This window comes from Anomaloglossus baeobatrachus, chromosome 4 (genome assembly GCF_048569485.1).
Source record: "Anomaloglossus baeobatrachus isolate aAnoBae1 chromosome 4, aAnoBae1.hap1, whole genome shotgun sequence".
NCBI lineage: Eukaryota > Metazoa > Chordata > Amphibia > Anura > Aromobatidae > Anomaloglossus > Anomaloglossus baeobatrachus.
The window spans coordinates 256,998,838-257,011,360 of NC_134356.1; positions in this window are offsets into that span (position 1 = coordinate 256,998,838).

The window sequence follows — 12,523 nt, forward strand, 5'->3', positions numbered from 1 at the left end:
TGCTGAGACTTGTAGTTCTGCAGCTGCTGTCTGCTCTCCTGCATACACTAGTGAATGGAGGATGCTGAGACTTGTAGTTCTGCAGCTGCTGTCTGCTCTCCTGCATACACTAGTGAATGGAGGATGCTGAGACTTGTAGTTCTGCAGCTGCTGTCTGCTCTCCTGCATACACTAGTGAATGGAGGATGCTGAGACTTGTAGTTCTGCAGCTGCTGTCTGCTCTCCTGCATACACTAGTGAATGGAGGATGCTGAGACTTGTAGTTCTGCAGCTGCTGTCTGCTCTCCTGCATACACTAGTGAATGGAGGATGCTGAGACTTGTAGTTCTGCAGCTGCTGCCTGCTCTCCTGCATACACTAGTGAATGGAGGATGCTGAGACTTGTAGTTCTGCAGCTGCTGTCTGCTCTCCTGCATACACTAGTGAATGGAGGATGCTGAAACTTGTAGTTCTGCAGCTGCTGTCTGCTCTCCTGCATACACTAGTGAATGGAGGATGCTGAGACTTGTAGTTCTGCAGCTGCTGTCTGCTCTCCTGCATACACTAGTGAATGGAGGATGCTGAGACTTGTAGTTCTGCAGCTGCCGTCTGCTCTCCTGCATACACTAGTGAATGGAGGATGCTGAGACTTGTAGTTCTGCAGCTGCTGTCTGCTCTCCTGCATACACTAGTTCTGCAGCTGTCTGCTCTGCTCTCCTGCATACAATGAACATTTTGAAGAAGGAAATGACATCAGACCTTTTTTTTTTTTTTTTCATCAACAATCTTTAATGGCATTGTGCACTGATTAAAAACGCAGTGAGCAAAAACGCAGCAAAAAACGCAGCAAAAAACGCACCAAATCGCGGCAAAAACGCATGCGTTTTTGCCGTGTTTTTTTAGCCGCGGGTGCGTTTTTTAGACAAAAACGCACATAAAAACGCAGCGTGAAAAAAACGCCTAGTGCACGCTGCTTTTTTTGCTGCTTTTTTGCTGCTTTTTTGGCTGCAGTTTTGTCAGCAGAACTTTCTGACATCTGACTTCCCAGCAAAGTCTATGAGAAGTCAGATTTGTCATGCGCACACTGCAGTTTATTTGTCAGCGTTTTTTTTGTCAAAAGTTTGTGACAAAAAAAATGCACCATGTTCATTCTTTCCTGCGTTTTTGTCAACATTTGTCACCCATTGAAATCAATGAGGGCATCAAAAACGCAGGAAAAATGCATGCTAATCAAAAGTGGTGCATTTTACCTGCATTTTACCTGCGTTTTTGCTAGCAAAAACGCAGGTGATTTGTCAGGAAGTGAGGTCAGGCAAGTGGTCCCGTCCCATCCTCCATGTGTTCCCCGAAGTACCGATGTCCCCAGGGGAGATGATGTGGAGGACGGGACTATCAGCGGCGGCAGCGAGAGGGGGATGGACATTGGCAGCTGAAAACATTGATTTTTATCTCTCTCTGCTGCCGCCGCTGATAGTCCCGTCCTCCACGTGTTCCCCGAAGTACCGCTGTCCCCAGCGTGCACGCACAGGGGAGATGATGTGGAGGACGGGGACTATCAGCAGCGGCGGCAGCGAGAGGGAAAAATCAATGTTTTCAGCTGCCAACGTCCATCCCCCTCTCGCTGCCGCCGCCGCTGATAGTCCCGTCCTCCCCGTGTTCCCTGAAGTACCGCTGTCCCCAGCGTGCAAGCACAGGGGAGATGATGGACCCCTCTCACCGCCGCCGCCGCCGCTGAAAGTCCCGTCCACGCTCCTGCCGGCTCCACGCTCCTGCCGGCTCCACGCTCCTACCGGCTCCACGCTCCTGCCGGCTCCACGCTGTAGCGCGATCAGCTGAGCTGTCACTGAGGTTACTCGCGGCCACCGCTGGATTCAGCGGTGGCCGCGGGTAACCTCGGTGACAGCTCAGGCTGATCGCGCGGCTGTCTTCATTAGCTGCATGGAGGTGACCGGAGCGGCTGTGTCTGCTGCTTCTCCGGTCACCTCCATGCAGCAGCACTGGATGCGACGCTGGAGCATGCTGGATTACGCCGGACATGGAGGGTTTGTCGGGGTTAATAAATTGGTAATGAGGGAATGTGTTTGTGTTTTTTATTTCTAATAAAGGATTTTTCGTGTGTGTGTGTTTATTTACTGTAATTTACAGATTAATCATGGAAGGTGTCTCATAGACGCCTGACATGATTAATCTAGGACTTATTGGCAGCTATGGGCTGCCAATAACTCCTTATTACCCCGATTTGCCAACGCACCAGGGCAAATCGGGAAGAGCCGGGTACAGCCCCAGAACTGTCGCATATAATGTATGCGGCAATTCTGGGCGGCTGTTGGCTGATATTGTTAGGCTGGGGGACTCCCCATAACGTGGAGCTCCCCATCCTGGGAATACCAGCCTTCAGCCGTATGGCTTTATCTGGCTGGCATTAAAATTGGGGGGGACCGCACGCCATTTTTTTTTAATTATTTATTTATTTCTAATTTTTTTTTTTTTCAATTCAACAAGCTTTATGGGCTTGTTTGAACTGAAAAATACATGAAACAATTGTTGACAAAACTGCAGCCAAAAACGCACCAAAAAAGCAGCAAAAATGCACCAAAAAAGCACCTACATTTTTTGTGACATTTCCAGGCTCTCTCTGACAAGGTGCAGTTTTGGCTGCAGTTTTGGCTGCAGTTTTGGCTGCAGTTTGTGAACACGAAAAAGAAGCAGCGTGCGCATGTAGCCTTAGATGGAATAGGTAGTCGGTATTCAGAATGTTCCCAATATTCAACAACCACTAAAACAACCAGGGTGTCAAGATTCCACTGTAACTCATACCTTATTTACTGACACTAGTCCTTCCAATACATAGTGTTTCCCAAGAAGTTACACATAATTGGTCATTAACCCAGCAGAAGTTCAGGGAAGATATACAAGTTCATATATGCAGCAATATGCTTTAGGTTTAAGAAAAAGACTGCCTGGTAACTAGACCTCTCCCAGAGGCTGATGTCACTAGTGTCAGTAAATAAGGTATGAGTTACGGTGGAATCTTGACACCCTGGTTGTAATCAAAGCAAAAGGTGGCTACTTTGAAGAACCTAGAATATAAGACATATTTTCAGTTGTTTCACACTTTTTTGTTAAGTATTTCATTCCACATGTGTTAATTCATAGTTTTGATGCCTTCAATGTGAATCTACAATTTTCAGAGTCATGAAAATAAAGAAAACTCTTTGAATGAGAAGGTGTATCCAAACTTTTGGTCTGTACTGTATATATTTGCGCAGCCATTATGATGACTTAAAATAGAAAAGATTTCCAGCTTCCCAATGCATAAAATCAATTTCTTTTATTCCAAAAATTAAAATCCAAAGTACAGGACATGATCCAAAATAGTAAGAGCAATTAGAAATGCAATGTGTTTCAGACAAGATGTCCTTTGTCAGAGCATATCATTTATATATATATACTAGCTGTAGTACCCGGGCATTGCCTGGGATAGTAACTGTCTCTCTCCCAGTCTCTGTATGTGTGTCACTGTCTGTCTGTCTGTCTCTTTCCTTGTCTGTCTCTGTCTATATTTCTGTATTTGTATCAGTCTATCTGTCTCTATCTCTGTGTCTGTCTCTATGTGTGTGTCTGTCTGTCTCTCTCTTTGCCCATCTGTCTCTTTGCCCGTCTATCTCTTTGCCCATCTGTCTCTTTTCCAGGGCTGTCTCTTTTCCAGGGCTGTCTCTTTGCCTGGCTGTCTCTTTGCCCGGTCTGTCTCTTTCTAGGTCTGTCTCTTTGCCCGGCTGTCTCTTTCCAGGGCTGTCTCTTTGCCCGGCTGTCTTTTTCCAGGGCTGTCTCTTTGCAGGGCTGTCTTTTTCCAGGGTTATCTCTTTGCCCGGTCTGTCTCTTTACCCAGTTGTCTCTTTCCAGGTCTGTCTCTTTGCCCGGCTGTCTCTTTGACCCGGCTGTCTCTTTCCACGTCTGTCTCTTTCCACGCTTGTCTCTGTCTATCTCTATCTCTGTCTCTTTCCCCGTTTGTCTCTGTCTTTTTCTATCTCTCTCTATCCGTCTCACCACCGACATCTTCTTACCTCACACTTAAGCTTCTTATACTAAGTTTATTTTGTTCCTATAACAACCACTAACAGTTGCTATAATAACCTATAGCTCCCACCTCCATTCAGTTTAATGGAGGCATGTTTTTTTGAGAGTAACTGTAAAGCGCGGGGTTACATTTTCCCGTCAAAACATAGTCTATGACGTTCCCTGAGTCACATGGGGCGTCTGTGCAAAATTTCGTGATTGTAAATGCGATGGTGCGGATTCCTTTAGCGGACATACACACACACACACACACATAAATAAACACAAACATACACTGAGCTTTATATATTAGATTTTCTATTTCAAGTCCCTGCATCAGCAACGCTGTTATCCTTGCTTCTAAAATGGGGAGGTGTTCTTATACAGGTGAGCTGGTTAAAATCCTTTCCTCACTATTATGATGACTTACCCCGCCCCCATCGGAAGTCACGTGACGTCACTTCCAGCGGTTGCCATGGTAGCACAGGGTTATGTGATGACGCCTGTAGCTAACATGAGTCACTTGCTCTCAATACCGGAATAGTGCTGGCATTGAGAGTAAGCAGCATATCTGCAGATCTCAGCTCTGTAGCTGTGATCTGGAGATATGGAAGAGCAATCAGATTGCTGATACATATAGCCCCCTAAGGGACCTAGTAAAATAAAAAAAAAAAGTTAAAACATTTTTCAAAAAAGTTTTAAAAAATTTAAAAAAAAAATAAATTACCCTAAAAGTTCAAATCACCCTCTTTTCGCCCCATTGAAAATGAAAGAATTAAAAAAAAAAAATATTCACATATTTGGTATCGCCGCATTCAGAAATGCCTGAACTATCAAAATATAAAATCAATTAATCTGATCTGTAAATGGCGTAGCAGCAAAAAATTTCCAAACGCCAAAATTACAGTTTTTGGTCGCCGGAAAGTTTGCGCAAAATGCAATAACAGGCGATCAAAACGTAGCATCTGCGTAAAAATGGTACACTTAAAATCATCAGCTCGAGACGCAAAAAATAAGCTGTCACTGAGCCATAGATCCAGAAAAATGAGAACGCTTTGTGTTTCAGAAAAGGCGCAAAACGTGCGCCACTTTTTTGGACAAACTTGTGAATGTTTTTAACCCCTTAGATACAAGTAAACCTATTCATGTTTGGTGTCTACAAACTCGCACCGACCTCAGGCATCACAAAGATACATCGGTTTTATCATATAGTGAACACGGTGAATAAAACATCCCAAAAGCTATTGTGCGATCACACTTTTTTTGCAGTTTTTCCATGCTTGAAATTTTTTTGCTGTTTTCCAGTACAATATTTGGTAAAACTTATGGTTTCATTTAAAACTACAACTCGTCCCGCAAAAAACAAGCCCTTATATGGCAAGATTGACATAGAAATAACAAAACTACGGCTCTCGGAAGAGAGGAAAGAAAAACAAAAACGGAAAAATGCAAAACGCACGGGGACTGAAGGGGTTAAATTATGTAGATGATATATACCTGCAAACTTTACAGTATTAATAGGAAACATAATAGATGGAGCCCTGAAAAGGACTTTTAGTTTTAGGCTGCAGGAGCAAAGACTGTGAGGTTATAATCCCTGCCTATTTTCCAGTAATCCAAACCTATCCCTCCTCCAGCAGCTATCTCTACACTGAATGCAATAAACAGTGGTATTAATAGGGAATAGAATAGATGTAGCCCTGAAAAGGACTTTTTGTTTTGGGGTGCAGCAGCAAGTACTGTAAAGCGGCCTCTACACGCTGCGACATCGCTACCGATATATCGTCAGGGTCACGTCGTTAGTGCCGCACATCCGGCGCCGGTAGCAACATCGCAGCGTGACACCAAGGAGCAACGATCAACAATCGCAAAAACGTCAAAAATCGTTGATCGTTGACACGTCGCTCTTTTCCTTAATATCGCTGCTGCCACAGGTATGATGTTGTTCATCGTTCCTGCAGCAGCACACATCGCTATGTGTGACACCGCAGGAACGATGAACATCTCCTTACCTGCAGCCACCGGCAATGCGGAAGGAAGGAGGTGGGCGGGATGGTACGTTTCGCTCATCTCTGCCCCTCCGCTTCTATTGGGCTGCTGCTTAGTGACGTCGCTATGACGTCGAACGCACCCCCCCTTGAGGGAGGGATTGTTCGGCGGTCACAGCGACGTCGCTGACAAGGTATGTGTGTGTGACGCTGCCTTAGCGATAATGTTCGCTACGGCAGCGAGCACCAAATGTCGCACGAACGACGGGGGCGGGTGCTATTGCGCTCGACATCGCTTGCAATCGCTAGCGATGTTGCAGTGTGTAAAGCACCCTTAAGACTATAAACCCTGCCTATATGCTTATATTCCAAACTTATCCCTCCTCCAGCAGCTATTCCTACACTGTATCCAGGGTACAGTGAGCCAAACATCATGTCACCGGGTCTTATATAGGCCCAATGACGCATTACGGTTGGCCAATCACAGTAATGCCAGTAGCCAACATATCTACAGCATTACCGTGATTGGCAGGCAACCTCTGCATGTTTAGTGTCTGAAAAACAGCAGCGAAACATGCGAGATGGAGACTCGAGCATGGAGCAGTGAGTATACTTGCCCACTACTGTTTAAACCAAGTACAGGAGCTCAGTGCATCATTGCGTGGCCAAACGCACTTTCCTCCCTTTTTTGTTTTTCTCTGTCTCCATCCTTCTCAGTCTCTATAAAGTAAGAGCTGTTAAAGGGTACCTGTCTTCCAATTTGGCGACTATCAGCTGCAATCACCACCACTGAGCTCTTACATGCAGCATTCTGGAATGTGTAGAACATAAAAAAGCACTTTTATAATACTTGTGGGGCAGTCCAGTCCAATGGGTGTCACTGCTCTCTGGTCGGGCGCCTCCTCTCTGCGGCGATTGCCATCCTCCTTCTTCTGATGCCCGTGTGCATGACGCGTCCTACATCATGCACACGAGCCAGCATGGAGGTCCTGCGCAGGCGCACTTTGATGTGCCCTGTCAGGCCAGATCAAAATATTGTAGTGCGCATGCGCGTGTGAGCTTTATCCTTTCCTTGTACCTGCGTATTACAGTACTTTGATCTGCCCTTAGCATGTGCTAAGGGCAGGTGCAGCTCAATAAATTAGAATATCATCAAAAAGTTAATTTATTTTAGTAACTCAATACAAAAAGTGAAATATATATATTAGATAGAGCCATTACAAACAGAGTGATCTATTTTAAGTGTTTATGTCTGTTAATGTTGATGATTATGGTTTACAGCCAATGAAAACCCAACAACCATTATCTCAGAAAATCAGCATAATTACCGTATATACTGGCGTATAAGACGACTTTTTACCCCCTTAAAATAATGGCTACAGTGGGGGGGTCGTCTTATACGCCGGATATACAGCGGTGACTGCAATATGTTAACAAAAACCGCAGATTCGGGGAGGAGGGGACCTGTTCCTGACCTTAGGAGGGGTGGTGCCTCCTCCCCGGACCTACGGAGGCTGTGATTGGCTGACGAACGCCGCTCAACCAATCACAGCCACTGTAATGTTCCAGCCATTTAAAATGACTGAAACATTGAAATCCAGCCCTGGCCAGTGCAGCTGTAGCACTGGCCATTGGCTGGAGCTGGGTGATCGATGCTTCACCCACCCCCAGCTCTGATTGGAGAGACCAGTCTTGTGACCGCTCTCTCCAATCAATGTGGATCTGCGGCCTGTGACCGTCCCTGGAAGCCGAGGAGAGCGGTAAGTTGCTGCCCCCGCCGCCCGCCCCTGTCCCCGATCACCCCGCCGCTGCTCCCCGGCGCCCCACGCTCCCGATCCACCGCTGTCCCGCCGCCGCTCCCGATCCACCGCTGTCCCCGCCGCCGCTCCCGATCCACCGCTGTCCCCGCCGCCGCTCCCGATCCACCGCTGTCCCCGCCGCCGCTCCCGATCCACCGCTGTCCCCGGCGCCACGCTCCCGATCCACTGGATCACCCTCCCCCAGCTCCAATGCTCTGATTGGAGAGATCGGCCTTGTGACCGATTTCTCCAATCACAGTGGACCTGTTGCCGGTGACCGCCCCCATCAGCTTCACTTGTCCCTGCAGCACGCCAGCACACTGAGCACAGTGAGTGACTGTACACAGTGCAATGGCAGGGCGACAAGCTCCGGTCCCATGCTGTTATGAGACCGGAGCATGGGACCCGGAAGTTGCCGCGCTGCCATTGCACTGTACGAAAAGCGTCCCGATCCGCCGCTGCCCTCCGCGATCTGCCACCTGTCTCCCCGATCTCCTGCCCGCACCCTCACCCCCACACCTCCCGATCCGCTGCCGCCGCCGCCCTCCATCTGCCACAGTGCCACCGCTCCCCCCAATCTGCTGCCCGGCCCCTCACCTCCGTGCAGCAGATCGGAGGGAGCGGTGGCACTATGACAGATGGACAGTGAGTATATCCCAAATTCTATATTTTTAGGGCAGAAGTTGGAGGTCGTCTTATACGCCCAGTCGTCTTATACACCGGCATATACGGTACCATAAACCACCTGCAAAGGCTTCCTAAGCTTTTAAAATGGTCCCTTAGGTTCTGGTTCAGTAGGCTACACAATCATGGGGAAGACTGCTGAATTGACAGATGACCAGAAGTCAGTCATTGACACTTTCCACAAGGAAGATAAGCCACAAAGCTGGCTGTTCACAGAGTGCTGTATCCAAACATACAGTATTAGTATAAAATTGAGTGGAAGGAAAATGTGTGGTAGAAAAAGGTGCACAAGCAACCGGGATAACCGCAGCCTTAATAGGATTGTTAAAAAAAGGCTATTCAAAAATTTGGGGGAGATTCACAAGGAGTGGACTGCTGCTGGAGTCAGTGCTTCAAGAGCTGCCACACAGACATATCTAGGACATGGGCTACACCTGTCGCATTCCTTGTGTCAAGCCACTCATGAATAATAGACAATGTCAGAAGCCTCTTACCTGGGCCAAGGAGAATGAGAACTGGACTGTTGCTCAGTGGCCAAAGGTGTTGTTTTCAGATGACAGTTAAGTTTGCATTTCATTTGGAAATCAAGGTCCCAGAGTCTGGAGGAAGAGTGGAGAGGCCACAATCCAAGCTGCTTGAGGTCTAGTGTGAAGTTTCCACAATCAGTGATGGTTTGGGGAGCCATGTCATCTGCTGGTGTCGGTCCACTGTGTTTTATCAAGACCAAAGTCAGCAGAGCACTTCATGCTTCCCTCTACCGACAAGCTTTTTGGAGATGGAAATTTCATTTTCCAGCAGGATTTGGCACCTGTCCTCACTGCCATAAGTACCAATACTTGGTTTAATAACCACAGAATCACTGTGCTTGATTGGCCAGTAAACTCGCCTGACCTAAACCCCATAGAGAATCTATGAGGTTTTGTCAAGAGGAAGATGAGAGACACCAGACCCAACAATGCAGACAAGCTGAAGACTGCTATTAAAGCAACATGGGCTACTATAACACCTCAGCAGTGCCACAGGCTGATCGCCTCCATGCCATGACGCATTGATGCAGTAATTCATGCAAAAGGAGTCCCAACCTCGTATTGAGTGCATTTACTGTACATACTTTCAGTAGGCGCCAACATTTCTGAGTTTTAAATCGTTTTTTTCAGTTGCTCCTATATAATATTCTAATTTTCTGAGATAATGACTTTTGGATTTTCATTGGCTGTAAGCCAGAATCATCAACATTAACAGAAATAAACACTTGAAATAGATCACTCTGTGTGTAATGAATCTATATAATATGTGTTTCCCTCTTTCTATTGAATTACTGAAAAAAAATTAACTTTGATGATATTCTAATTTATTGAGATGCACCTGTATATTATATATATGTTCCCCTATTCCGTCATGCACCGCGAACGATGCTCTAGCTTCCGTGTCCTCACTGCACGCACGCATACACACACATAAACACACATAGCAGACACATAACAGACACACATAGCAGACACACATATACACACATGTGCCGCCTCCACGTCAGCAGCCGGGCTGCTCAGATCCAGATCCGCAGTGGCTCGAGGGGTCTCCGGACCCGAGGGTCATGCGGACACTCAAATAAAAAAAAAAAGGGCGTAATATGTACTGGGGATTGTTGTGGATAATTCGTGACACCATCCACGGTGTGTGGTAAGGTGGAGTACCACCGCTGCTGTTGGGGAGCACCCGGGGGTGATGGGAAGGCAGTTGGATGTTAACCCCATCGTTGGTAGGGGTGGATGCCCGTGGGCTCAGTGTCCAGAACACGGGAGGTGATGGCTGTTGGTGGTGATGCACCGGGTTGGACCGGAGGGTGCTGGTGTACTCACGATTGAATAAATGCACACGAGTCTGCTGGTAAACCAAGGTGTCAGTGGCCAGCTGCCGCTTCAGGGTGTGTACGGTTCCCACACTCGAGTGGGTGTACCAATGTCCCTTCCTCCGGCACTCTGTATTTTCCTTTATTCTGGACGACCTCGTATGGAACGGGGAAATCCGCTCCTTGTATGTTCTGGTTGGGAGACGTGCCCGTGAAAACTGACTCTTGGGATCTCAGTGGGTGTTTGCGGATACCCTATCCCCCGTGGTGGGCTGCCGTTTCGCTCTATCTGGGCTAACACTTTGGAACAACGTCTGGAACCTTGCTCCTGGCCTGGTTAATTAGAGAAGGGGCTTGCAACCATCTTCTAATTAGGGTCCAGGTACCCCGCCTGTGCACGGTTTCCGGACCGGATCTCCGCTGTCGGTACCGGCGGGCTCCAAACCTGTCCCGGTCCACTCTGGATTTCCCACGACCGGACTCCCGTTGCCTTTGGACAAGGTCCACTGCTTGCCACCTAACCAGTAGACCAGGGCCACTACCCTGGCTACCCTTCACTAGGCTCAGACTTCCACTCAACTTTAACCTCAAACTAGAACTCTGACACTGACAGTTCAAGACTATCTCTTGACTCTACTGAACTCTAGACTTGATCTGACTGGTTCCCTCCCCCAGATCCTCAAGACCCCTAGGTGAGCGCTCCCAATCCGCTTGGTTCTGCCCACTGGTGTGTCCTTCCTACCCTGAGGGGGGTGGCTAGGGTTTTGTGGCTGATGGAACCTGGTGTGGGATGGTGTTGTGTGGTGTGTGTTTTTCTGTGACCACCTGTCGGTGCCAGGGCGCCACACTCACATAGCAGACAACGAACATGTACACACACATAGCGCACATGCATGTATAAACTGAACACAGACACACACACACTGCTTTATACTCACCTGTCCGGGGCCGCTGCCGCTTCTTCTGTCAGCCCTTTACTGCAGTTGAATACTTTGTGGCGCCGTAAAGCATTCAACTGCAGTAAAGCCATGACATCAACCTGCAGGGGCCGCTTCATACACCGGATGCTATCACGGAGGAGTCTGTGTGTTGCAGCTGGAGGCTCTGCGGGCACAGAAGATAGGTGAGACACTGCATAATAGTGGACAGAAGGGAACCAGCAGGAGCACAATGTGCTCATTACTGCAGAGGACATCAGCCACCCCACCAGATCTATATAACCCCAGCCCCTCCCACCAGATCTGTATACCCCCAGCCCCCCTCCACCAGATCTGTATGCCCCCAGCCCCCCCACACCAGATCTGTAGGCTCCCAGCCCCCCCACCAAAACTGTATGCCTCCAGCCCCCCACCAGATCTGTATGCCCCCAACCCCCCACCTGAACTGTATGCCTCCAGCCCCCCTTCACCAGATCTGTATGCCCCCAGCCCCCCCCCCACACCAGATCTGTATGCTCCCAGCCCCCCAACACCAGATCTGTATGCTCCCAGCCCCCCCACCAGAACTGTATGCCTCCAGCCCCCCCCCACCAGAACTGTATGCTCCCAGCCCCCCCCACCAGATCTGTATGCTCCCAGCCACCCCCCCACCAGAACTGTATGCCTCCAGCCCCCCCACCAGATCTGCATACCGCAGCCCCCTCATCAGATCTGTATGCCCCCAGCCCCCCCACCAGATCTGTATGCCTCCAGCCCTCCCACCAGATCTGTATGCCCCCAGCCCCCCCACCAGATCTGTATGCTCCCAGCCCACCCCCCCAAGATCTGTATGCCCCCAGCTCGCCTCCCCCAGATCTGTATGCCTCCAGCTCCCCCTCACCAGATCTGTATGCCTCCAGCACCCCTACCAGATCTGTATGCCTCCAGCCCCTCCTACCAGATCTGTATGCCCCCCACCAGATCTGTATGCCCCCAACCCCTCCACCAGATCTGTATGCCCCGAACCCCCCAACACAAGATCTGTATGCCTCTAACCCCCCCACACAAGATCTGTATGCCTCTAACCCCCCCCACCAGATCTGTATGCCTCCAGCTCCTCCACCAGATCTGTATGCCTCGAGCCCCCCACCAGATCTGTGTGCCTCCAGCCCCCCCACCAGATCTGTATGCCTTCAGCCCCCACACCAGATCTGAATGCCCCCAACCCCCCCCCCCAACAGATCTGTATGC